Here is a 12326-nt window from a genome sequence, read left to right as displayed (position 1 = left end):
CATAAAAATATTTAAAATGCTGAATTAGCTGATAAACAGAACTTCAAATGAAAAATTAAAAAGTGTGCTTCTAAGAAACTGGATGAAGTCTTATGATTTTCATAACAAAAAGCTGTTATTTCAAAAATAGAAAAATGAGAAAAAAACAGAAATGAAACTTCCTTGTGTGTATTTATATGAAAACATTTATTTTCATAATATAAAAAACTCAAAAAATCTTTCTCATTTTTACACTTTGTATTATTTTAATTGCTAAGCTTTTCAGATAAAATTTTAGGTTTTTTTTTTTTTACTAGAAACAAATGGCTATCCAGCCAATTTGACTACTGCTACAACTTTTTTTCCTATAAAAAAATGAAATCATTTTAATGAGCAATACCTTTATAGTTAACTGAAACAAAATTTAACTGCATCAAAAATCATGTTTGTCTTTTTCATTAATGCCATTTTTTCCAAGTGTCCCTAGCTACTTCTCTGATAGCAGCATCAAAGCTCACTGTTTTTTTGTTTTTGTTTTTCTTTTGGGCACAAAAGGTCACAAGATAGAAAAACACTATGTGAACAGTATTCTAGAAAAATCCGTTTGAGATATTAAATGCAAAGGGCCATTAAGGACAAGAAACAGATGGTACTGATAAAAAATAAATAAATAGTAGCCAGGCGCCCGAGGCTCCTGCCTGTAATCCTAGCAACTCAGGAGGTTGAGATCTGAGGATCGAGGTTCAAAGCTAGCCCAGGCAGGAAAGTCCATGAAACTCTTATCTCCAACAAACCACCAGAAAACCAGAAGTGGAGCTGTAGCTCAAGTGGTAGAGCGATAGCCTTGAGCTGAAATGCTGAGGAGCAGAGCTCAGGCAGGCCCAGAGTTCAAGTTTCACGATCGACAAAATAAATAAATAAATAAATAAATAAATAAATAATCACTAGTGGAAAATTGTACCATTAATAAAAGATAACATATAATTAGTACTTCCTAGGTGTCAGACATTATTCTAAGTATTTAAAGTGTACTAACTAATTTAATCTTGAATAATAATGATAATAGCCAAGCAAGGTGCTCACCTCTGTAATCCTAGCTATTTTAGGAGGCTGAGATCTGAGGATCTCTGTTCAAAGCCAAGCTGGGCAGGAAAGTCTATGAGACTCATATGTAACTATTCAAAAATAAAAGGAAATCAGAATGTATCACAAGTGATATCGGAGAGCAACTATGAGAAATATATGGAAATCTTTACATACTATATTTCAGTATTGGGCAAACTTAAGAATTTATACTATTAATGAATTCTCTAATCAAAGGTCATATTCTATAGCAAGCTGTGATGTTACTGGGTCCAGACTAGCAACTAAAAAGTGAAATAAAGCAAATTGGAAAAAGATATGGTATATAACCTTATGAATGCACTTCACACATTTTAAGGAATTAGAAAGTTTTAATACCATCACTCCCATTTTCCTTAATGAGGCAAACAGGAAAGAGATCTGGGCTAAAAATAAGATGCTTTAAAACAGAAATGGGGAGTCAGTTTCTTCTCTAGGTGAAATAATTTTTCCAATTATTCATTCAACCACATTGGGGAATTTATTTCAAAACGTTAACTGCACATAAGCATATTTATTGTATTACTAGTTTGTGGACATGAGTAGAAATGATCATTTCCAAAATAGGAGGAGAGAAGGATAACCTGGCTACTACACATCTCTTAGATAGTAAAGAGTAGAGTTTCTCTACCGAGAGTAATGTTTTAAAAATAGTATAAAGGGATAAAAAATGTCTCATACTAAACAGATGTAATTCCTCAAAAAGCAAAACATGGAACAATTTTCAAAAACATACATATAATGGCATTGTGGCTACATGATCTCCAAATTTTTTTTTTTTTTTTTTGGTCCGGTCGTGGGGCCTGAACTCTGGGCCTGGGCACTATCCCTCAGCTCTTCAGCTCAAGGCTAGCGCTCTACCACTTGAGCCACAGTGCCACTTCCGGCTTTTTTCTTTTTGCTTATGTGGTGCTGAGGAATCGAACCCAGGGCCTTGAGCATGCAAGGCAAGTGCTCTACCACTGAGCCACCTTCCCAGCCCCGATCTCCAAATTTTTTGAGGAGACTCTCAGGTTTCAAGCACAAGAGACCCTGTGAACAGAGGTTCCAAAGAAAGAGAATATAAAATAGAAGACATAAGCAAGCTTGAGGGCTGAGAATATAACTCAGTGGTAGGGCTCCTGCCTATGCAAGGCTCTGAGTTTGGGTTTAATCCCCACATCTATGGGAAAACATGGGGAAGGGAAGGGTGAGGAGGGGAGGGGAGGGAAGGAAATACTGTATAGTTTGGCTGAGAATATAGCTCACTGGTACAGTTTATGAGTAAAAAGCCTGACATCCTGGGTTCCAACACTAATAACACAAAAATAAAATGTATTTCAATGTAAAAAAAAAGGCTATATAGACAAAAGGAAAATAAATACATAGTTGTTTCATAATAATTTGTTTCTGCTGACTAGAGGCATAGTTCAAGTAGTACAGCCTTAAGTGAAAAAGCCAACAATGCAAAGTCCTGGGTTCAAGCTGCAGTATGGCAGGCATGTAGGCATGTGTACACACGTGTGCACACACACACACAGAAATAATTCCACAAAAGATAATTCACTATACATTTCAGTTCTCTTAAACTTTTGTCTTTTTTCTTTTCTTTTCCAGGGCTGAGGACCGAACCCAGGGCCTTGTGCACGCCGGGCGGGCGCCCTTCCGCTGGGTTAAACCTCTAGCCCCTCTCCTAAACTTTCTTTTTAAACAATGTTTTTTTTTATTTGGGGGGGGGGGGTCCGGTCATGGGGCCTGAACTCTGAGCCTGGGCGCTGTCCCTCAGCTCTTCAGCTCCAGGCTAACGCTCTACCACTTGAGCCACAGCGCCAGCTTTTTTCTTTTTGCTTATGTGCTGAGGAATTGAACCCAGGGACTCTGGCATGCAAGGCAAGCGCTCCACCACTGAGTCACCTTCCCAGCCCCTCTCCTAAACTTTCTAATAAACATGTATGCTACTTTTAAATTTCCATGTTTGAAAAACAGAAACAAACTAGCTGTATAATTTTGTAATATGTGTAAAACATTAGTGATTTCTTTTTATTTTTGGTTAATAAATACATTTTTTTTCTCCAACTGATATTGCTTTTAGCCGGGTGCCAGTGGTTCATAATCCTAAGTACTCAGGAGGCTGAGATCTGAGGATCAAGGTTCAATGCCAGCCCTAGCAGGAAAGTCCATGCAACTCTTTTTTTTTTGGGGGGGGGTCCACTTGTGGGGCCTAAACTCTGGGCCTGGGCACTGTCCCTCAGCTCTTCAGCTCAAGGTTAGCACTCTACCACTTAAGCCACAGCGCCACTTCTGGCTTTTTTCTTTTTGCTTATGTGGTACTGAGGAATCAAACCCAGGCATGCAAGGCAAGCACTCTACCACTGAGCCACCTTCCCAGCCCTCCATGCAACTCTTATCTCCAATTAACCACCAGAAAACTGGAAGTGGCACTGTGGCTCAAGTGGTAAAGTGCTCACCTTGACTAAAGAGCACAGGGACAGTGCCCAGGCCCAGAGTTCAAGCCCCCTGACAAACCAAAAACAAACAAAAAAATCAAACAAACAACAAGAAAAAAAATTTGCTTTTGAAGAGGGAAGGAATAAAATGAACTAGGAGCATATTAGGTAACTTTTTGGGGGGAGTTTTGCCCTTACATTTGTTTTCAGTTTTTGCTTGAAGTGATTGTTTCACTTCACCTTCTTCACATGTGTAAAGGATTGGTTTCCTCTTACAACTTGAAGAAGTTAATATTACACTGTTTATGTTACCTAAAAAATAGCAGTGGTCACCAGTGAGTTACACCTGTAACTCTAGCTACTCAGGAGGCTGAGATATGAGGATCACAGTTCAAAGCCAGCCTGGGCAGGAAAGTCCATGAGACTCTTATCTCCAATAAACTACTCAGAAAAAGCTGGAAGTGGTTTTGTGGCTCAAACCATAGCCTTGAGCACAGAGAGTCTTAGGGACAGCATCTAAGCCCTGAGTTCAAGTAAACAAACAATAGCAAGCTTTTCTGTAAGCATTATAATCTATTTTTTTCTTGGCATGAGAGTTTCCATTGGAGTTGCATATGCTAGCCACTCTACCACTTGAGCCACACCTTTGCCCTTTTTGCTCTGGTTATTTTGGAGACAGGGTCTCCTTTTTTAACCAGACCAGCCTGAACCGCCATCCTCCTAATTTTAGACTCCAATGCAGCTGGAGTGGCAGGTGAGTACAGCCTCACCCAGCTACTTATTGAGATGGAGTCTCTGGAACATTTCTGCCCATGTTCCCTTGATCCTCCCAATCTCTGCCTCTCAAGTATCTAGGATTACAGGTGTGAAGCACCTGTCCCTACCTACATATTAGAATCTTGATTTTTTTCATAGGTACAGTAATTAATACTTTTTAAGTACTGTCTCTAAATTAATCATCAACACACAATCCAGATTAGATGGTCTAAATAGATATCCAAATAGATATTCTAAAATGTTGTTTTTGAAAATATAAAAATTTATCATCTAATTTACAAGAAACAAGGAGAAAAGGACATGCTGTATTCAATCAGCAAAATTCAGATGCAATCAACAAAATAAGGATATAATTAACAAAATCCAGAATGTGGGAAAATGTACAGGACAAATGATTCAATTTCTTCATCAAGAAAATTGTTAGAAACAAAACAAAGAAAGAGCCATAGATTGGAAGATATTTTAAGTCTCATATTAATAACAAAATTTAAAAAGGAAAAAAGGAAGAGAAATTTATAATACTTATGAACCCAAATGTAATGTGTGGTCTTGTTTCTATAAAGACCTGAACATGTCAACTATAACTTTTTGTCATATTATTACAGTAGTTTGTATCACTTTTCAATGTTTCCTTAGAAGTTAAAAATAAATTTCTAAAACATCAAATAGTAAGACCAACTTCACTACTTTCTGATAAAATTAAATTAAATATGTTAAATTCAGTCTATTATTTACCTCTGATACAAGAGGCTATATTTCTTCAAGCATTACTATACATATTTCCATACTATGTTCAAAAAATATTAATAGCAACTCCAATGGTAGGTCTGAACTGCGGGAACTAAGCTGTTTCTCTTAAGAGTAGAAAGAAATGTAAGCATGTCAACTAACCCCTTCCAAAATTTATCTATCAGATCCTTTCCCAGCTTGCCCTAAGCCTCTCTAGTTATATAGTCCCAGTTTAAATTTGTGAACTGGTGCCATCTGGTCTATCTTCTGGCTTCTTACTAGTGTTTTATTTCAGCTTAGTATCTCTTTAGCAACTCCGTAATCAATTCTTAAATTAGCCTCATTCTTAATTGATAATATGCAAAAAAATGTTGATGGCAAAAGAAAATCTTACAAGATTCAATCTAAAAACAGACATGCATGCACACATAATATTATTTAAATGTTAAATAAATGGTACATGCATTAACAGCAGTTCAGATAAAAATACCAGGAAACTTTATCTCCTTGCAGGGAAAAGCAAACAGAATCTTAAGCAAATAGGGTAGGAAGTTGTAGTTGGGTGTGCTGGTGGTGCACACTTAAGAGAGGTAGGAGGACTGAGTTCAAATCCTGGTTGAAGTGAGGGCTTATTTAAAAAAAAAATAAAAAATAAAAAAAGCTGAGCACTCACCAGTGGCTCTTGACTGTAATCCTAACTACTCAGGATACTGATGAGTTCTGCGGGTCACAGTTGAAAGCCTACAAACAGCCAGAAATGGAGCTGTGGCTTGAGTGGTAGAGTGCTAGTATTGACAGAAAAAAAAACTCAGGGACAGCACCCAGGCCCTGAGTTCAAGCCCCAGAACCTGCAACAAAAAATCCAATACACCCCAGTCTAGACTTTCTTTCACAGGCAGGCTTTGACCCTCAACCCTCAGATCTTACTATAAGAATCTCACAGATTTTCTTGCCTGGGCTGGCTTTCAGATCTTAGCCTCCAGAGAAGGTAGGATTATAGGTATGTGCCACAGGCACCTGGATATAAACATTCTTAAAATGCCAAAACTAGTAGAGATTATCAGATTAGTGGTTGCCAAAACTCAAGAGGTAGGAGAGTAGAGTGGGAGGTTATGGCTATTATAGCACATTGCCAGGAACCTTGATGATGATGACATTAAGCTACATCTTGATTACAATAGAACTGAAAGATGATAAATACATAAACCTAAAGTTGATAAAATTCCATAGAAATGCATGAGCCCTGGTTTCAGTTTTAAAAAAGAATACAAATGGGCTGGGAATGTGGCTTAGTGATAGAGTGCTTGCTTAGCATGTATGAAGCCCTGGGTTCAATTCCTTAGTACCACAAACACAGAAAAAGCCACAAGTGGCCCTGTGGCTTAAGTGGTAGAGTGCTAGCCTTGTGCAAAAGAAGTTTAGAGCAGATCCCAGGTCCTGAGTTCAAGCTCCAGGATTGGCAATAAATAAATAAAAATTTAAAAATATTTCTGGATATACAACCAATATAAATACAACATGCTAAGATTCAAACATGTAAAACTTTTCTGTAACTTGTAAGTCAGAATGGTGGTTACACTTGGGGTAATGATGGCTAGGCAAAAGGCCACATGACACTCCTGGAAGTGTCATAAAGGTGTGTATATGATCCATACCTCAGAAAGTTTGCAAACTGATCGCTTATATATTTTCTATATGTACATTATACTCAAAAGTTTACAAGATTGTAACTTGATGAGCACAGTGGTATAATCCCAGCACCAAGAAGGCTGAGAGAGAAAGATCAGCCTAAACTACATAGCTGAGACCTTATTTTTAAAAAAAGAAAAGAAACAGGCCTGATGCTGGTGGCTCAGGCCTGTAATCCTAGCTACTCAGGAGGCTGAAATCTGAGGATTCCAGTTCAAAGCCGTCCTGGCAGGAAAGTCTGTGAGATTCTTATCTCCAATTAACCAACAGAAAACTAGAAGTGGTACTGTGGCTCAAAGTGGAAAAGCATTAGTCTAGTCTTGAGCAAAAGAGCTCAAGGACAGGGCCCAAGCCCAGAATGCAAGCCCATGACTATCACCACCAATGACAACAACAAAACAGAGGTTATAACTCAAAACAAAGACTATTATTGAATTTTATTAGCATTGGTATAATGTAAGTAACTTAATTAGTGTAATGGTAGAAAGAGGTGATACAAAAGGAAGAAAAAAATTTAAACCCACAATCAAACGAGAATAAGACTGAAAGAGAATGTTTAATCTGTATTCATTTTAGGTCTTTGTTTCTGAATAACATGGTCATCATGACCTCTCTCAAGTTTAATTTCCTATTCTCAAATACTTATTTACTTTTGATTTTATTTTTGGTGTCAGTACTGGGGCTTAAACTCAGGGTCCAAGCACCCTGAGCTTTTTTTGCTCCAGGATAGGGCTGTTCCACTTGACCCCCAGCTGTGTTTTACTTTTTATTCCAGCAGGACTAAACTACTTTCAATGTTTCAGATATACTCTACTGTAAACTTTACTGCTCTACTTGTCTAGAATTCTTGCTATAGTTCAAGTCTGTCACCCAAACTTCATGTAGTAGAAAATTAATCCCTAGAGTCATATATTAGTGACATTTGATAAGTCAGACATTTGGAAGATGACTGAGTTATTGAAGAATGAATGCTTCATAGATGCATGGGTTCTCATAGGATTAGTTTTATTATGAAAACAAGTTCTTTGTGGCATGCTTGCTCTGTCTCACTCTCTGCTATATTATGATGAAGCAAAATGCCTTCTCTCATCAGATGCCAAAAAGATACCAGCACCCTGTCCTTGGACCTCCTCCAGTACTGTGAGCTATCTAAGCCACTATCTTTTGTAAATTACTAGGTGTCAAGGGTCTCTTATAACACAAAAGTGATGCAACATTGTCCTTTCTCCAAAGTAGCCTACTAGCTGTCTACTCAGGCAATTAAAAAAAAAAATCAGCCATTTGAGGCCAACCTGAGATAAAGAGTGAGTAAAATACTGACTGAAACAAAACTCTTGGGCTCAATCTCAGCATAAACAGATAAACAACATGGATCTCTAAATCCAGGTTTGTATCTTGATATCCTTTCCCCTAATCTCAAACAGGCTTTGAAGTCCTGTCTTATGACTGTGTAAATTTCTAAACAAGTCTATTCCCAGATTTCTGGATGCTATACTCTCATTCATCTACTTTCAAGAGTCCATGAAATAAACTGACACGCTGAATTGAAACCCCTTTGTAAAATTTTCTTTAGTTAAAAAAATTCCATGTAATATGTGCCTAGGTCTCCTTAATCCCACAAAATTGCCTAATTGGCATATTTCTGTGTGATTGATAGGTATTTCCACCTCCCACATCAACTTTTCTTCCTTATTTTAAAGGAACATTAAGCCCATGCAAAGATGTTAAACATCATTATCCATCAGGAAAACACAAAATTAAAACAATGAAATATCAATAAGCATTTGATCAAGTAGCTAAAATTTAAAAGCCTCACAAGGTGTTATGCATGGTGTGTACACAAATCACCTCAGCACTCAAGAGACAAGAGGTAAGAGAACAGGATTCAAAGCATGAGTGAGGTACAGAGCTAGATCCTATCTCAAAAACAAAACAACAGCCCTGCACAGGTGGCTGATGCCTGTAATCCAAGCAACTCAGGAGGCTGAGATCTGAGGGTGGTGGTTCAAGGGCGGGTGGGGGTGGGGGGGTGAATGAGATGCTTATCTCCAATTAATTAACCACCAGAAAACAGGAAGTGGCACTGTGGCTCAAGTGGTAGAACACTAGCCTTGAGCTGAATAGCTCAGCTAAGGCACCCAGGCCAAGAGTTCAAAAGACAATCAACCAAAAAAAAAAAAAAAAGAAAAGAAAAGAAAAAAGGAGGGGAATGAAGCTTAAGACCCTAGGCTTGATCCACCTTTCTTCCCTCCCCCCCTCCCCACTCCATCCCAACACTAAATAAAAATGATTTTTATTTTTTTAATATTTTTTATTTAACGACCTTTTTTTTGTTTATGTGGTATTGAGGAATTGAACCCATGGACTTATGCATGGTAGGTAAGTACTCTACCACAAAGCCACAATCACAGTCCAAGAAATACTTTTTAAAAGATTGAGAATCTCAAGGATTGAGGGACACATGGAATCCTCATATACTGCTGATAGGAACAAACAACTATAAGCATGTTACTACTGCCTTGATTAGTGCAAGCAGTTGTTTGTATACATTTGTCAGCACTACACACTTTAAAAGGCTGGTTTGGGGGCTTTTTTGGTTGTTGTTGTTTTTTGTTTGTTTTTCCAAGTCCTGGAACTTGAACTCAGGGCCTGGGCACTGTTCCTGAGCTTCATATGCTCAAGGCTAGCACTCCACCACTTCAGCAACAGCACCACTTCTGGCTTTTGTTCATGCGGTGCTGAGAAACTGAACCCGGGACTTCATGCATGGTAGGCAAGCACTCTACCACTAAACCACATTGGGCTTGGAATGTAATCCAGTGGTAGAGTACCTGCCTGATATGTGAGGTCCTAGGTTTGATTCCTAGTACCTGAATAAAAAGAAAGAAAAGCCTGGTGCCAATAGCTCATGCCTATAATCCTAGCCACTCAGGTGGCTGACATCTGAGGATTGCAGTTCAAAGCTAGCCCAGGCAGGAAAGTCTGTCAGACTCTCATCTCCAATTAACTACCAGAAAACTGGAAGTGGCCCTGTGGCTCAAGTTGTAGGTACTAGCCTTGAGCTGAAGAGTTCAGAGACAGCGCCCAGACCCAGAGATAAGACCCATGACCAACAAAACAAAACAAAACAAAATTTAATTGATTTTTCAAATACTTACCAAGTAGATGTATATGTAACCAGATTAATTTTACCCTCACTAACCTATTGATAACAGTAATTAGCTATAATTATTTAACTATAAATTAAATCATACTACCTAGTTTCCATAATTTGTTAATTGAGAAAGTATTTGTTAAGAACTTACTACCTGTAGCTACAACAACACTCTAGTTAATGAAGAATATAAGATTGAATGCTACCCACAAAAAAGCTAACCTTCTTACTACAGAAATAAGACTATATATGATATGCTTAATCTATGAGAAAAGGAAACAAAACAATCAGTGATCATATATTTGAAGGAAACATATATCAATATAAATCAGACAAGACAAGTAATACCTAGAACTGTGTTCTCAAAGTTTACTCATTTTTATAATGCAGAAAAGAAAATATTCAAAGCAGGAATATAAACATAAGCAAAGGCTTAAGAAGTGAAATAAAATCTGTGTGCAGCAGATTTTACAAGCTATATTTAAAAAGGTTGTAAGACGATAAAATATTCACATTCACAGAAAATTCTGAGATGTTTCCTTGTATTTCCCACTTCTGAAAGCATAATGATAAAGTTAAACACACTCAAAACTTATTGTAAGAGCTTCAGTAGACTAGAGAAATAGAAAATGAAACTAAATAAACTGAATTGGGCAAAATTATAAGCACTTAGGTCATTTTGTTTCCCTGATAGTACAAAATAATTTTGTAGATTGAATAAGAAATTACATTATTGCCTACCTATCTCCACTACTCCAGACAGAAAACAATATTGTAAATGGCTATAATCAGTAATCAGCAATTTATCCATCAATGTCTCAGAAGGCTCTAAGAATAAGTTTGAGGACCAAGGTGGACTAGAAGTTTGGTTCTGTGGTAACTTGTTCTAATTATGGAGATAGGATGAGGAGGAAAACACAATTCAACATGGAAACTTTTAGAATACATAAGAGTATTTTAATAAGATGTTAATATAATAAATACAACATTCAAGTATATCCTTGTAACACATACAAAAAACAAACATTAGACATAAGCATTTATCGCCTGTCATCCTGTAAGAGGTGGAATAATAGTCAACAAATGATTTAATGCCTCTGACAAAAGCCTATCAAAAATTTCACTACTTTAGCATTACTTAGTTTAATATAACCATCCCGGACAATATATTAAAACCAAATAAATAAAGCAAATACTGGTACAAATAATGACTTGAAATTACTGAATAAAAACAGAACAAAATACGATATTGTTGGTTGTGGGGCTTGAACTCTGGGGCCTGGGCACTGTCCCTGAGTTCGTTAGCTCAAGGTAAGTGCTCCAGCACTTGAGCCACAGTGCCATTTCCAGTCTTCTGGTGGTTAGCTGGAGATAAGAGTCTCAAGAACTTTGCTGCCCAGGCTGGCTTTGAACCAGAATCCTCAGATCTCAGCCTCCTAGGTAGCTAGGATTACAGGTATGAGCCACCCGGCACCCTGCCCAAATTATCTTTTTAATACTGAAAAATAGCTTCAACAAAATAATAGCTGATCTAGTTGGGTGCTGGTGGCCCACGCCTGAGGTCCTAGCTACTCAGGTGAATGAGATCTGAGGATCCCAGTTCAAAGCCAGGCCAGGCAGAAAAGTGCCTGTGAGACTCCTATCTCCAATTAAGTACTCAAAAAAGGAACAAAACTGGAAGTGGAGCTGTGGATCAAAGTGATAGAGCACTAGCATTCAGCAAAGAGCTCAAGGACAGCACACATGCCCTGAGTTCAAGCCTCAATACCAACAAAAAAAATTTTTTGAGAGGAGGTCAGTCATGGGGCTTGAACTCTGGGCCTGGGCACTGTCCCTCAGTTGTTTAGCTCAAGGCTAGCGCTCTACCACTTGTGCCACAGCGCCACTTCGTTTTTCTGGTGGTATATTGGAGATAATTTTGTAACTTGAATAAGAAATTACATTATTGTCTACCTATCTCCACTACTCCAGACAGAAAGCTTCCTGAGTAGCTAGGATTACAGGTGTGATTCACTGATGCCTGGCTCCAAAAATAAATAAATAAAAAATTTTAAAAAATTTAATTCTAGGGCTGGGATGTAGCTCAGTGGCAAAGTGCTTGCCTAGCAAGTGCAACGTCCTGGGTTCGATCCCCAGTACCAAAAAGGAAATGACAAAAAAAAAAATTTAATTCTAAAGAAAACAATTACAAACCAATTGTCTAATAAAAGACTCATATCTAGAATGTATAAAGAATTCCTCTTGATGCCAGTGGCTCACACCTGTAATTCTAGCTACTCAGAAGGCTAAGATTTCAGGATCATGGTTCAAAGCCAGCCCTGGCAGGAAAGTCCCTGAGACTCTTATCCCCAGTTACCTACCAGAGAACCAGATGTGTAGCTGTGGCTCAAAGTGGTATAATGCTAGTCTTGAGCAAAAGAGCTCAGTGGCAATACCTAGGCCCTGAGTTA

The 12326-nt window shown here is 37.9% G+C and overlaps 1 protein-coding gene across 6 annotated transcripts in view; it reads right to left on the bottom strand.

Annotated features, from left to right (window-relative positions):
- The window catches only part of Chd9 (chromodomain helicase DNA binding protein 9), a 174005-nt gene that overhangs the window by 111495 nt on the left and 50184 nt on the right, over positions 1–12326 (bottom strand). The window lies entirely within an intron of this gene.

Source organism: Dipodomys merriami, unplaced genomic scaffold (genome assembly GCF_024711535.1).
Source record: "Dipodomys merriami isolate MVZ:Mamm:240054 unplaced genomic scaffold, mDipMer1.0.p SCAF_41, whole genome shotgun sequence".
Classification (NCBI taxonomy): Eukaryota; Metazoa; Chordata; class Mammalia; order Rodentia; family Heteromyidae; genus Dipodomys; species Dipodomys merriami.
The sequence above is the reverse complement of the archived record's forward strand: the minus strand, read 5'-3'. Positions and strand labels throughout refer to the sequence as shown.